Source organism: Vespa velutina, chromosome 1, assembly GCF_912470025.1.
Source record: "Vespa velutina chromosome 1, iVesVel2.1, whole genome shotgun sequence".
Lineage (NCBI taxonomy): Eukaryota > Metazoa > Arthropoda > Insecta > Hymenoptera > Vespidae > Vespa > Vespa velutina.
Genome location: NC_062188.1, coordinates 13,914,782 through 13,930,629, shown reverse-complemented (window position 1 = coordinate 13,930,629; position 15,848 = coordinate 13,914,782). Strand labels below are relative to the sequence as shown.

Genomic DNA, 15,848 nt, shown 5'->3' with positions numbered 1-15,848 from the left:
GCGACATGGTAAAGAACTCGTCTTATGATCAGCAAATCACAAGTATTTGAAATGTTTAAAAAAGAAAAATAATAATAATATAAAGAATGTTGACATCATCTTATTTCTTTAGCATACACACACATACTTTAATGTTTGATGTTATAAAACTATATATTTCACGAAAACCTGCAAGTAAACATTATTTATTAATTCGCTTTTCTTTTCTCTATCAATAATTAATTAAATAAATATTTTCAAGGGAAAATTTTATTCTATTTTTATTATTGAATTCAAACAATACGTAACAAAGAACTTCGTTCAAATGAATTTTGCCTAATGAATCCCAATGGAGTCATACGCTTGCTGTGAAACTTGGATCGCGAAATGAAATTTAAAAAAAAAAAAAAAACAAGAAGAGAGAGAGAAAGGGACAAGAAAAAGACGTAGGCTACTGTTGTTCACGGAAATGTTGAAAGCTCTCCGAATGAAAGTTGCCAAGAACGAGCGAAGGGAATAATGGAATTGTACTGCTTCGTCGTTGGTAAAACGCGATCTTATTCAAACCTGCCAGCAACCTCGAATGTAATAATCACGAGAAAAAATTATTCGTAGATACTAAAACTCACATAATCTTGGCCTGCACGCATTTTACGATATTAGGTGCTTCCAAGAGAATTCAATGTATCCGACGTATTTATGTAGTACGAATACGCGAAATAAAAAGTTGTTATTTATCTGATGTTTTTTTTTCTCCTTTCGTGGCAAGTTCCCTACACGAGAAGAAATTGTAAAGTTATAAAACGTGTAGCTCTATTTACTAAGAAAACAACAACCACATACGAGGATACATCGAGAAATAAATTTTTATAAGATATCGTAAAACCGATATCGAATTGCATTCTTCTAGCACGTGATATCATTTCCTTTGATGGTTTTTGTGTCATCGAACCGACTTATTTTATACATAGAACGAAGTAACCGAAAGAAGAATAGACATTTTCGAGCGACGAGAAGTATGTTTGTTCTCATATGAACGTGCTTACCGAAAAGTTTCGTTGAATCGATCAAAGTTGATAAACAAACGAGTGCAACAAACAACAATTTTTGAACGTACGTTTGTGTGTTATGTTATCGAACTTATCGATCAAATTAACTGAACGTAACGTCAATATAATATTCAACTTACGATTCTGAGAATATTGAGAAACTTCGAGGAACTTTCAATAGATCGATTCGAATTCAACGGAAGCTTTTATTACAAAATTCGAGTTAAAATTTTGCGAGAGTAAAAATAAAAGAAAGAGAGAGAGCGAGAGAGAGAGAGAGAAAGAGAGAGAGAGAGAGAGAGAGAGTGTGTTATGTGCCTGGGGACATTAGGTCCCAAGACATATAATCAAGTTCATTCTTCGAAGGATGATCGTCTTAGGAATTTGTATTGTTGATTTTTTGCAAGAACTTAATACAATATCGATTTCGTTTATTATTGTCTTGATAATTTTTACGGTCTGAAGTGAGAAAGTAGAATAATAAGATCGGAAATACATATGTATCTACACTGATTTTTTACTTTTGACTGATAACGAAGGATTTCCAACTGAAACATTCAAAAAATTGTAGAACCTTGGGGAGTAGAGCATATGTAGGTATATATAATGTAACTTTTTGTTACTATTCAAATGCATTGCATGGGAGTAAAATTTGCTTCTGAAAAATCAACTATTTTTTGATTCTATGTCATAATTAATAGTAGATTGTAAGAGATAGAAAGTAGATTTTCAGACAAAAGTTATTTTATTTAATTAAGACTATCTATTTATTTACTATTTATTTGTTTAAAATATTTATTAATTATTTATATAATTAAAGAAAAGTTATAAGCAAAAATATTAATAATTTTGCTAAAATTAATTTTTTTTTACGCAAAATCTTAATCGATAATTTAAATAACTATGAAACAGCATTTTTTTTTTTTTTAATACAAATAACAAATAATATATTTTTTACCAAATGATAATTCTAATTAAATGAAAGAAGTAACTTATGTTTGAAAACTTTTTTTCTATCTCTTACGATTTTCTAGCTACGACATAAAATCGAAAAGTAGCTGAATTTGTAGGTATCTACTTTACTCGCTTGTGAATGAATTAGAGCATTACAAAAAATTGCATTATACATATCTATATATGCTCTACATATCTCAAGGTTTCATATTTTGCGGTAAATTGCCTTGTGAGTCTCTTCTATTCTTAAACAAAGACCATTCATCTATTTGCATTCTTCTGTCTTGCATTCGTTCACACGCACACATTCTTCTCACATGTTCATCATTCTTCTAATATTCATTCTTCTAATCTATCGTTTCTTTTTAACATTTTTTCATTATTCTTTATTTCTTTTGTTCTTTGTATTTGTAACATTCTTTCATTATTCTTTATTTCTTTTGTTCTTCGTATTTGTAACATTCTTCTCTCACATCACGCATATCGCTTTAAATACTTTTTATTTGCATCATACATATCGTTTCGTTGGTTTGATTACGTCCTCGCAAGAAAGTCCAGAGCTTTGGGATGAACGGTGTATGTGTGTGGGGGTGTGTGTGTGTATAGAAGTATGGGAAAGAGGTGAAATGAACCGTAATAAAGAGAAAGAGAGAGAGAGAGAGAGAGAGAGAGAGAGAGAGAGAGAGAGAAAGAGTAAGGTTTTTCATTGACTATATCTTCCTTGTTAAAAGCGTCTATATACACGTAGAGTAAAACCAGAAGGTTTTTTTTTTTTTTATTAAATGTCTTCCTTTGACCACGAAAGTTGACCACGTTGTGGTAAGGTTAATACGTAAATCTGCGAGAAAAAGAGAGAGAAATAATAAAAGCAAAAAGAGTTGAATTTAAAGTTGCAAAATAAAATCGAAAGAAATGAATGAAATAGGTACGTGAGAATTCGCAGTTTCAGAAAACTATTTTCCACTCGTTTTCCAGTTTCCTAGGCACTAACCGAGCGAAGATTCGTTTCTGTGCAAGGCTTTTATCCTTCCTTTTTTTTTTTTCTTTCTCCCTCGTTGCCATTTCAACGTCACTTCTTTCATTCTCTCGCGTTTTAAACGAATGCCTAGCGAGCCAGCAACTCACGATAGCCCTTTTCGCGTTTGTACGCTATATCTTTCTTTCTTTCTATCTTCTTCTTCACGCTCGCTCTCGTTAATATTCTCGAGAGACATTCTCGGAGCATTCCCGACAATACCATCATTCCTTCCTTCTTCCACGAGAGAGTGAGAGATAGAAACAAGAGAAGTGGAAAGGAATGGAGAAGGGCTCTTGTAATCCGACGGGATTAAGTCAGCTCCGGAAATCCGATCGTTTTGACCAATTCGTCTCTATGTTGAAAGATTTTTCCCTATACGATTAGTTTTTTATATATATAATGATATACGTTTATAAAAAACTCAAATAAAATTATCTTTGAACTCGATGATATAACGAACGTTATAAATGGAAATATCATGTACTCAGGTGTTAAAGAAAATGATGTGCTAAGGTAAAAAAATATTCGCTTAGTTTTTCTTTTTTTCTTTTTTTTTTTTTTTTTTATATCTCACGAAGGAAAAACAAACTTATATAAATTACATGGTTCCTGTGCAATCTAAAGAAAAAATTTTACGGAACGTCGAGCAGAAGTATCGATCGAGTTATCTCGAAGAAGAGTATAGAACATCTACCAATCCAAAAGATAAACCTTGATCCTAAGCGTGAAAGCAGGAAGGATTCAGACCGAAAAATAAAGAAGAAATCGCGTCCTTGCAGAAGGATCACCGTCTGGAAAAAGGGCCGCGCCCCGTAATCGTAAACGACCTCTCGATCGTAGCGAATGAGACGAATGGTAGAATTCTGAAGAAGGGAGGGGGAAAGAAAAATCGATGTCATCGTGCGCACAGCACGCGGCATCCCAGGGATAATAGAAAGACGTCGCTTCTCGACACTTCCGATGTTGTTTCCGAGGCTATTGGCGTTAACCCTTCATCGATTTCGAACCCATGCGTTCACGAATAACGTAAGCATTAAAGCCAGTTCATCTTAAAACGCCTATAATTCCCGGATGATATCCAGCCATCTTTTCTTTCGAATTAATAGAAATACTTTTCGTAATCATTGTAGTATATTTAATCGTTCTTATTTCAAAAACATCACGTGTACAATTTATTACGTCCTATAGATTCGATCAAATATAATAAGAATGTAAGAAGAAACGTACATAAATATGTTATATAAACAGACATGAATTGCATAACAATGACGTATGACACAATAAATATTCAAGAAAATATTCACGTAAAATATTCATATATCTACTAAAAATGTGCAGAATATGTATACATTACATATAATATAATAATCATTATATGTTACACAATATTCACAATAGATACATATATTTAATAATACTTTTCGTAATTATTGTAGTACATTCATAATATAGTATGATTTCGCTATCATAGTAATTTTCATTACAATAAATTATGACCATATTTTATAAATTTGATGTTGTTAATTGATGATGTTTATTTGTCAAAATTAATTTATATGCTGAGAATGACCTCTCTACTTAAATTTACTCCATTTATTAATTCTCGTAAAACCTCGTTACTTAAAATACTAGAAATTTGTGATAATACGATAAATTCTACATTTTTTTTCAAAATGGCATTTACTTTTCCATCAATTTTTTCTTTGTAATTATCAGAAATATTTTTTAAATGAGTTATGCAATTTATATATATTCCAATTGAATTATTCAATCTTTCCATCGAATTTCCAATTTCTATATTATGACTATGGTATGGTGTTTAAATAAGCCTTAATGTACTTACATTATTATGCATATGTAAAACAGATAACATATACAATATATTCTTACATATGTTATTATATATGTTATTAAACATAAATATCCAAAATATATTAATTATACCAAAAATGCAAAATATAAAAATATATTTTTAAAATCTTCTATTCACAAAACAAATTTGTGTTCAGATTCCATTAATATATCTGTTTCGTATAAAAATATACATTTCCATAAACATCCATCGTCTATTAATAACCATAATAATCGAAATCTTAAATCTGAACATTTCTTTCGTTTTATTTTTATTGTTTTATGATAAGAAAAGAATTTAATACCTACGTGCGATTAGATAAATCACGAAAGATAAGAAATGATGTTATGTATTATGTATTTATTTTTTAAATCCCTATCATAAGTAGTATCTAATGTAAATAAATTACACATGTAAAAAAAGCAATTGTCAAAAAGAAAGCGATATCTATTAAAATTTGATACGAATGTAATGAAATGTTTGAAATATATAAACGAACGTAAACGATTTCCATTGATGCAATTTCCAATAAAACATTCGACTCGAAATCATTAAAATTAATTTGAATCGTCGAAGCATGTTTTAAATGATCGAACGTTTGTCTGAATTTATCACGTCAACGAAGCGAACTTTTGTGTAATAAAAATGATAAAAAGACCAAGGGGTGAGTCGTTGTAGCTATCTTAACGGGAGAATGATAAATCCTGCGTGTTAACGGAGAAAGCACGTAATACGGATGCGTATTCGAGCGTATATACACCAACGTGTACACTCCCTCGGCTCGATAATTTTATGAGAACAGAGAGCGTGTAGGAACATCGAAATGAATATGCGCGGAATCGAAACGTTGAAATTTATTCAAATATTTGCGCTCACATAGCAGCGATCTCTCCGTTAAACAATAACCGAAATCATAAAAATAATTCTCATTTTATCTCTTCGAAATATTTTTAAAATCGAACCAAGCGATTCGATCGTTAAACAAGATTTTTCGGAATGTAATCACGTTCATTGATATTGAAAAATAATATCAATATCGTTATCATATGAAGATTATGTTCCTCCTTTCTTAGATCCTTTGATCAAATAAGAAATATAAAATCTCCACTTTAATTGAGTTTGATTAGTTCTTCTAACGAAGTACATGATAAAATTACAAAGTTACGAAACTATTCTAACTACCTATTACTAATCAAAAAATAGAATATATAGTAACGTGCGTTATCATTAATCCGAAACATACATTCTCATAATACGAAGATCACGAATTAAAAAGTAAAGAAAAGATATTAAAGAATAACCTTGAAACTTACGTATCGTTTTCTTTTTTTGAAATACGTATACGGAATAATTTGCTTTGCAAGAAATCCTACAGGAATTTAACCCATGTTGTTACGTGAAGAATGTATGCACGCTACGCATATGTTCAAGAAAAGAGAAGGAGAGAAAAGGGAAGAGAGAGAGAGAGAGAGAGAGAGAGAGAGGGAGAGAGATACATCAAATGCAACACCGTACGTGCTGATACGATGTATCCACCGTACTTCGAGAGGATCACGAAGGATTCCAAGTTCAAAAAGGAAAAAAAAGAAAGAGAGAGAGAGAGAGAGAGAGAGAGAGAGAGAGAAAGAGAGAATAAGTATAGATAAGAAGAAGGGAAGAAGGAAACAGTCTAATACGATCGGACGTTTCTTTCTTTTGCGTTTTCATACTTGCGGATACGCGGAAAGCGTGGAGAAACAACGGAACATATACCTACGGCTACCTATATGCGGGTCATGGCGCATGTCAGAGTCAAGAGGGTGCGGCAGCGGCCAACTCGAAGAGCAAACCATTCTAGGGCGGATCCGTTCTTGTTCCCTGTCCCTTTAGTCCGTCTGTCTTTTTTTCTCTCTCTCTCTCTCTCTCTTTCTCTCTCTTCTTCTCTCTCTTCTTCTCTCTCTCTCTCTCTCTTCTCTCTCTCTCTTCTTCTCTCTCTCTTCTCTCTCTCTTTCCCTTCTCTCTCTCTCTCTTCTCTCTCTCTCTTCTTTCTCTATATTCTTCCGTCTAATCTTCCTATCCAAGATCTCGTGTTTTCCAACAATGTTTAAGTTTCTACACATCCTTGACTTTCGTTCTTTACTGTTCTCTATTCAACTACTTGCAGACTTTTACTATCTATCTCTTTTACTCTATTAAACAGTAATACTGTGTGTGTATGCGCGCGCACGTATATATATATATATATATAGTATATAAATATTCTGAATATCTTCCTAAGTATTTTTTTAAGTATATATTTTTGTTTATATCTACTTTGTATTTAGACTCATGTTACATTAATGTTACAATCATGTTAAATTTATATTTTTATTTATTACTACTTTAATGCATTATCCATAAGTACTTATTCGTACCTTCATATTAATTGTTTATAAATTTTTGATATTACTATGGAAATTATAATAAATCTATCCATTTATTTATCCCTCTCTAATTTTTTTTCTCACCGGTTTCCTCTTTTTTTCTTCAAAAATATCCGGTTTCTGATGGTTTAGTTTGAAACTACGAACAAAAACATACGAAAGACAGACAAGAGACCTATGTAGGTATTTTAGAGATTAGTGAGTACTCGCATTCGACCGCATTCACCAACAGGAGATGCAACAATCCTTGGATACCAGGCCGCATCAGGATCTAACATTTCGAAGTCGAACAACCTCCTGAACTCGGCGAGTTTCGATGTAACAGTTAAGTACCATCTATGTTCCAAGGAGAGTCGTGATAATGGCGAGGAGTAGATGTACCTAGACAAGAGTCGAATCCACGCTATCAACACGTTAGCTACAATTAGTTTGTTTTAGAATTCGATCCTAGCTCGCCTATTTCAATTATCGATTCTTCGTGACTCTCGATCGTATCTATTGTTAGTTCAAAATGATTCGTTACTCGCATCTATATCGTGTAAATTACAAATCAATTGTAGTAAAACAAAATAATTTTTATGAAGATCAATTGAAATTTAATTCTGAATAGTTTTTAGAAATATTCTTGAGATATATCTATTTTATATTATCAATAAAATTAATAATTCGAGTCATTCTGAGATGAGCTATTTTAATATCCATATTATCGTACTTTTGTCACTTTCCAGATGTATAAATGCTCTTATCGATCGCTATAACTTCAAGAAGTCATTTCTTGAAGTTATAGTATGGTCTATGAACAAAAAATTTATAGGATCAACGAAGCGATATATCCCATGAATGGTGCTTCTCATAAGAACACATGAAGGAAAATTACTTGGACGATGTGCGATAGAAAATTTTCCACAGCGTCGTCATTTTTCCATCTTTAAATTGATAGTTTCTTATCAAAAGCATCTTAAGAACGAACTCAATTGTTCGGGAATATTTCGAATATCTTCGCTGCAAGAAACAAAGTAATGTAGCAAACAAACGACCTCGATACGTCGAGAAAGAAGACTTTGATAAAGATGATGTTTGTACATATGAAAACGGAAACTAATCTCGATAAGTCACATTGTGACTCCAAGAATCGATAACATTTAATTCCTGAGAGTAGATCGAAAAAGTCCATTAATTTCTCACAATCCGACTCTTTCTTTTACCTCCGTAAGAATTAACGTTTACGGATTGATCTTGTTCGAAATTTTTTCTCCGTTCGTTAATGAGTACTTCTCAAAGGAGCCGCCATTTGGCAGCAAAAGAAGGCTACTACGTAGCGACGGAAGAATCACTATTCCTTGAGGTAAACTGTAATAAACGAAGTGGATAAGACATTAGCAGAAATACAGACGTATTTTACGAGCGATCGTAAAGAGTATATGCTTTGGCTTGAGTATTTCTTATACGGCAGTATAATTTTTTAGTGTTCGTACAATGACTTGATCTTTAAGTATTCGAAAATTCATTAAAAAAAAATTCTCTCAATAGTTCTCATTAAAATATATTTTGATAATACTTGATAAATGACGCGTCGTACTAATTGATATTTACTTTTGTTATTTCGATCCTAATTTCTTTCGAAAAATACATTCAAGGTTAAGAGAAAAAGATTTTACGTGAATATTTTACGAATGTTAGGAAAAAAGATCTCGATCATGAAGAAACGAAAGAGGATGTTTTAACGGAAAGACTTTCCGTTTACCGAAGAAATGCCATCGTTCGAGAGGACATGAAAAGTCGTGCACGCAACACGTAAAACTGAGTATCCCTCTTGCCTAGTAAAAGCTCAACATTGAATATTGCAAAGAAAATTGCTACTACGTGAGAAAACTTGGTGTTACTGCTGGTAAAAGAAAAGAAAAAAAAAAAAGTTAGGTATATTGCGGTTGGCAATTTGAAACAACGTTGGAAACGATAAAAATAATTTTTCTTCAAACTAAAACAAGAAAAAAAGAAAAAGAGAAAGAAAGAAAGACCGTAATGGGCTATTTCCATAAAACAAAAATACTATCTTAGAAAAACTGCGATAGCCGAATGAAACGACCTCTTAGCAATTTTCTTCATGCATTCTGATCTTATCAGAATGCATGAGCGAAAAAGAACGAAAAAGTCTAGATATATTAAAAGTAATCAATACAATAAGATTATCGAATTCGTTTGGGACGTTCATCATCATTTTCTATTATATCGATTATCCTTGATACGATATTCTAAACCTGAAAATTTAAAATCTTGAATCCAAATAAAACAAACGATCTTTGTAGGACCGTGTTGTTCAATTTTTTTTTTTCAGATAATTCGAAAAACATATTTTACGAAATAATGAAAGAATCAGAAATAAGTTGGACTTTGTATTTTCCCAATTTCAAAACGAGAATCTCATTGAGAATTATGATATATCTCGAACGATGATATGAGATAAACATAAGTACTATATGAGAAATTGGATGTACTTGGTGACAAGTTAGATAGCCGTAAAGAGGAAAAATTTCTAAGTCAGACGATCGATGGACTTATGAATAGCATCATTTGATATGTCTTGTACTTCTTTTATACTTGCCAAATTGGAGGAAGTAATAAATTTGTAATGTGATAAAAGATAAAAAGACAGTAAGACAAACAGAATGAGAGAGAGAGAGAGAAAGAGAGAGAGAGAGAGAGAGAGAGAGAGAGAGAAAGGGGAGAGCGAGAAAAGATTTAATTAAATATTATAATCTAGGCAAGATATACTCACTAATGTAATTACAGAGAAGTCATGTGAATACATATAATGCATTCGAAACTAAATGCGACAGAATTTATGAAAATAATTAGTTACCACTTAGACAACGAATACGAGTTAAGATTGATCATAAATCGCGACACGCGAGAAAACTCAATCCATTTACTTAATACGTTTTTTTACTTAAATACATTCGACCGAGCATACACGATCAAGAGTTTTGCCTTTATAGTGAAAGTCCAACCCTTTTTACTTTCCTATTTTCGTACATTCATATTCTCTTCAACATTTTGACGCATTTTCTAAATTGTAATTTGACAGTACGTTCTAAAAATTTTGTTATATCCTAATTATTTCAAAGCAAGTGAGTTTGAATATAAAAACTTGCAATTATATAAAACTCATCGAATTATTTAACTAATTAATTTTTTATTTGTTATATGATAAATAAATAAATTCTATATATTAACTTGAAATATTTTCTTATCTACAATAACATATACATTTTTATGAGTTACCACGGTAACCATTCAAAAACAATGACTTCTAAATAAAATAGCGATATATTAAAAAGAAGATACTTTTTTTTTGAGTTTTTCTTTCACGGCGATATTCTTTTCCTCTTTCATATGCTCCATATATCGAGAAACTCTTTCGAGATAGCGTTATTCGTGAAAAGTTAGCCACAAGGAACATAAGACGAAGAATTTATTATGTACTTGAACTTAATACTTCCAAGCACTCAGCTAGCTTATAAACCGATAAACGATTAAATTTCGAAACGGATGAGAACGAGACCATGTCAAAAAGCCAAAAAATTTAAATTTCTCCTGGCATAAAATTTGTTTAACAATGTATGTACGTACAAATACATGTACATACGGTTGAAAAAATATATGGATATATGTATAACAAATTCGATTTTTTCAATTGTTAAGTATCATTGTCTACTCAATGATAAAATATTCAAGATACAAGAGTATTTATATACGTTCATATATGCGTATTGAAAAAATGTACAAATATGTAACAAAGTCGATTTTTTCGATATTTCCAAGTGTCATTGTACAGTTCGTGTCAAAGCACTTGATATGAGAATATGACAGTAACACTCGCCGCCTCTTGTATCCTTGACCAAATTTATTCCGAATATTATTGGAAAGTATTCGTGCATACATACGTACATACACACATCTGTACTACCTATATATGTATGTATACTTAGACTATGATAGACACAGGACAAATAAAGAGAAAAAAAAATCAAGAGATATTTCTACCTTCTTAAACTGCGATGAAGAATGACTTAGAAAAGTAGATAAAAAAAAGATAATGGTCAAAAACATATTTTCACAAGGACATGTGATAAAAACCATGCAAGAAACAAAAACATTTCTTTCATTTGTTGACGATAAGGGATATATATGTATAGTAACATATAAATACGAACGTATATATCTAATGAGCCAAATGTAACATCATATTACCACATAGGACCATTAAAAGAAACGACACGTATTTTTGTAACTTACTTCGAAAATTTCAGTCAACTCTAGAGATTCTTGAATTTGAGTTTTCGCAGATTGTCATTAATCGAAAAACAAAATTAAATAAATTTCTGTAGAATAAAAATCTATTTTTTTATAATAAAAAATTAAAAAATCTTACGAAGTTCAAAAAAAAAAATATATATATATATATATGTTAACAAACAATTAACAACATATATATATATTTTTTTTTTTTTCATTATTTTTTGATTCTTTGAGCAATATATGCAAAGAATGCAAATTATTTATTGAAGAATTAGATTTCGTATTGAAAGGAAATTAAATTGAAGAGGAAATTAAGTATTCCTTCGGTAAGTTTTAGAAATTTCTTTTATAAAAGACAGTAACATTTTTACTCGCGATCACTATCGTATGGAACATAACGATAAATGTTATATAGACAAGATTCACGTGGATCTTTATTTCTTTCTCTCTCTCTCTCTCTCTCTCTCTCTCTCTCTCTCTCTCTCTCTCTCTCATTGTTTTAGAAATTCAAATGCCTTCTCCTCGGTTTCACAAAAATGTCGATCGCAATTTCCTTACAACAATCTCCTATCTCGGTAAGATTCAAGGCACGAGTATTACGTGAAAGCTTCCCCCTTCTCTAAAAAAACGTCGAGGTTTTCGCGAAAGAAAACTAAAAGTGGAATATCTTTCGTGGTAGTGCACGCGGAGCTCTAGAGTCGATATCACTGTGGAATCACCAAGAAGGGATAAGAAGGATAGAAGAGTGGAAGTCTACGTGCCACATACACACCATCTACATTTATGTATGTGTGCTTATATATAAATATGTATACACTTGCAAACATGAGAATTTTGAAGAGAATACCCTTAGGAATCAACGACAAATCGATCTAATCGACGAAATGTTATCTTCCCCGATAATAAAAATCTTTCTCTGTGTATTGATAAATGACTAAAAATTTATTAATATGAATTATATGTGTGTTATTATTTTATTTCAAATTGGTACGTTCATTAAGCAAGATGATATAAAAAAAATGAGATAAGATCTTTTCAATTTTACGAGGAAGAAAAAATGAAAAAGGGTCACTTTGAACTAAATTTAATATAACATAAATACATAAAAAAAAATTAAATTTTGACAACGGACAACTTTACGCACACGATTTTTGCATTCCACTTGTCGGCGTTACAATAAAAATAAAATATACGTATGAGTTTTTATAGTAGGAATCTTAAGGTTCTATAAAATTATAACATATTTCTCGATATATACATAATTCGTTACAGCTGAACGTTGAAAGGATTATATGTCATTCTTGCAATTAAAGAAAGTTAACTTGATTCAAAAATTGCTGTTAAATTTACTATAGCATTTTTTTTTAAGTTTATATCAAGCTTATATATCTATTTATGATTCATAAAAAAAAAGAAATACTTAACATTTAATCGAAATGTACCTAACAATTCTAAGTCATGTTTACCTTATTATCCAATTCAAGTTGAAGAATGGCATTCTGTGAAACCGGACGAACGAATTCTAGAATTGAAAAAGGACTCTTGAAATTGTCCGAACTTAGAATCTGTTGTTCAAAGACGCTATCTCCACGTGGACTAAGATGTGATATTTTTTCCGATGTCACTCTGATGAATAAAATTCTTTTTTTCGTGGAATGAGAACGTTCAGATTGAGGACGTCACGACAATTCGCGTGAAACGATTCGCTCCATAAAAGGAAGCTGCTGATATGCAAAGAAGAAGACAAAGAAAGAGAGAGAAAAGGATAGAGAAATAGACAGAGAAACGTAGAAACGACTGTCGCGACGTATGGACGCGCACTGCTCTCGCGGGTTCTCACAACGTCGTGGCTAGAGCGTCGGAGAGCGTCGCGACGGCAACGCGACGACGCCAAACTCTCCGATCAAGAGCGCGTGTGTGTCAACGCGCTTGCGCTCTCGACTCTAATCCCTTCTTTATCTTATTTGAACTTCCTCAATTTAAATTTGACTACTTTTTTCAATTCTTAGACAGTGACACGAATCGAACTCGTTTCGATGGATAATTTGTATTACTTAAAAATTTCAATAACTTACATTTTTTCTTTCACGAATGTTATATTATTAATTTTTTGTTACCGTTTAATTGTTTAATTAAACAGCTCTTTAAAATTGACAATAAATTATTATAAAAATATATATCTATATACTATATAAACATTTTAAATATTTTGTTTTCCATGTTGACTCTTATTTTACACGGAGCTGATATTATATTATCTTTTCTCGTTACCAAAATTTCGTTACCAAATCTCGTTACCAAAATCTTGTTACCAAATATCGTTACCAAAAACTCGTGTTACCAAAAATTATTCTACCAAAAATTTCGTACGAGAACTCGTGTTATCAAAACTTTCAATTCATTGTTATCAAAACATTCTACCAAAAATTTCAGGATGATGAATTGGTCGATCAAATTATTAGTACGATCAAATATTATATTATTCATGTTAGAAACAGTATGCATAATTCAGTAACATCATGTTCTTTAATTTTGTCACAATGCACGAAGTCTGAAGTACCAAAACTAAAAATATTTATTCCATTTAATATTCCATTAACTTTGAGAAGAAAGGTGCCTGTTATTCAAAAAATGTAGAATGTTGCGTGATTCTTTGAAAATGTATTGAATTTATCATAATTTAACGAATTCTCTTCATACGCAATTAAAAAAAAAATGTTAATGAGATGAATAAAATTAAAGACTGACATTCATTTTACACGGAATTGATATTATATTATCTTTTCTCGTTACTAAAAAATTATAAAATATTTGTTCCATTTATTATCCCATTAAATAAAGTACACAAGTTTGTGGAGTCATACAATATATAATAATGAAAAGGAAATCAATGAACGAAAGAGAGGGGGAGAGAGAGAAACACGGAGAGAAGAGAGAGATGCTTAGACCTAAATAGAGTATGACAAATAGGAATTAATTTCATATCTCTGACGAAGGTTTAATTTCGTATCATGTTAAATGGTGAAGGAAAATATATGATAATCTACTATGAGATTAGAAATTCAGAATTCATAGTACAAGATATTTTGATCAGAGGTTTTAACAAGAAATTCAATCTTCTAGTGAATACAAGTCGGAAGCTTAGAACCAAGCTACTGAAAACCACGCCAACAAAATTCTCTTAATCTTAATCTGAAACTAAAAGAAAAAAATATTAAATTAACCGAATTGAAATTATCCTTAATAGAAATATTCTATAAAAATAGTAAAACAAAAATAAAACATTTCAAGTATATAAGAAAACAAAACATTCAATTTAGTAAATTCAGTATAGTAAAAATAAAATATTCAAAGTATATAATCAAGGAAATATTTTCATTAATGAAATAAGAAAGAGTAAACATATGATTTTTATCCGAAATGTAATATTATACACATTTTAAATGAATATTTTTCTCATTTTTATATTTGCATATGTAAGTATACTTACGCGAAGAAATATATGAAACAAATATATGAATTTGAAATATATGAAGAATTCGAAACGTCGATATTTAAAGAGATTCAATAAAACCTATTCATTTTCTAATGTTCGAAATAATAAAATCCTTGACGTTTTTCCAATGTGTACAATGGCGCATATAATAAACGCAAGTTACAACGTTACGAAGAAAGATATATATGCTAGTGTCATAGCAACTCTTACGCGTTTGTTCTTCTTTGTCGGGTGTGTATTCCATAAATTTATTTTCTCCACGACAGGAAAGCATTTCTGGTATGTATGAACGAAAAAAAAAAAAAGATATATCGGTATACCTATGGGGTAGTAATATTATTGGTATAGTAGTATTACACCTGCGAAGGAAGACACGTAGATTTATCGAAGTACCAGGCCGATGAAGGCGCAACTCACGCCATAGTCCGTGTTACCTGTTCCTTATTAAGCCCAGTAATAAATTATTTTCACGAGAATATACCAAGATTTTTCTCCTTGCACAAATTACAAAGATCCAATTTAGATACACTTCGATAGATAATTTTTATCGATTTATCTATCCCTTTCTCTTTTCTCTCTCTCTCTCTCTCTCTCTCTCTCTCTCTCTCTCTCTCTCTCTCTTTCTCTCTCTCTCTCTTTACAACATTCTAAATACGTTCTTTTTTAAATAATATCTCTAATTTCTTTCGAAATAAAATATATTTCAATCTTTATTTCTAAGCGAAAGTAAGAAAAAAGAAAAAAATATTTAAAATTATCCCAATAAGATAAAAAATATTAATTCTAAAAGATTGTTTCT

General features: G+C 31.0%; 1 protein-coding gene across 1 annotated transcript in view; it reads right to left on the bottom strand.

Annotated features, from left to right (window-relative positions):
- Positions 1-13,433, bottom strand: part of LOC124946534 (guanylate cyclase 32E) — a 117,753-nt gene extending 104,320 nt beyond the window's left edge. Inside the window, exon 1 of the mRNA XM_047487322.1 lies at positions 13,020-13,433. The gene's annotated coding sequence lies outside the window, so the exon portion shown is untranslated. The remainder of the gene's footprint in view (positions 1-13,019) is intronic.
- Between the last annotated feature and the right edge of the window lie 2,415 nt (positions 13,434-15,848).